The following is a 626-nucleotide window of genomic DNA, read 5'->3' as shown; positions in this document are numbered from 1 at the left end:
GGTGGTGGTGGTGGTGGGGGGGTTCTTCACACGCGCGCATCGTCTTGCGGCCTGCGCCTCTCTCTCCCCTCCTGCTGCTGCTTCTGCGCCCACTGGTACTCCTGTCTTCGTGCCGGTGTGGGAGGGCGCACTACAGGCTTGAACGGACAACGCACCAGGCCCACGCTACAACGAACGCACACAAAACATACATGTAGACACACACCCACAGACAGACAGACAGACAGAGACACAAACGCCAATATATACACACATATACACGCATTTATGTGTATAGATTGGCGCATGCACGTGTGCATGTACTTCTATGTAACTGGATGCCGGCATATGTAGCGGCGGTGGGGGCAGGCAGCGTGGGCAGCGCGGACACACACACACACATACACACATAAATGACGCAGGACAGAAGACCTGCCGTATCGTCGCCCACATCCACCATTCGTACAGGCACACACACGCACAGACGCACGATTTGTTTTTGTTTCGGAGTGCATTCCATTCTTTTTTTCTTTTGTTTGTTGATCCACTCAGACTTTTTTTTTCATTGATTCCCCATTGTATCCCGATGCTTTTTCTTCTTTCCACTTCACTCACTCGCGCACGTCAGCGCATCGCGCCCCCCCCCC

This window comes from Trypanosoma grayi (assembly GCF_000691245.1).
Source record: "Trypanosoma grayi strain ANR4 Tgr_347_V1, whole genome shotgun sequence".
Classification (NCBI taxonomy): domain Eukaryota; phylum Euglenozoa; class Kinetoplastea; order Trypanosomatida; family Trypanosomatidae; genus Trypanosoma; species Trypanosoma grayi.
This window is presented reverse-complemented; position numbering follows the sequence as displayed.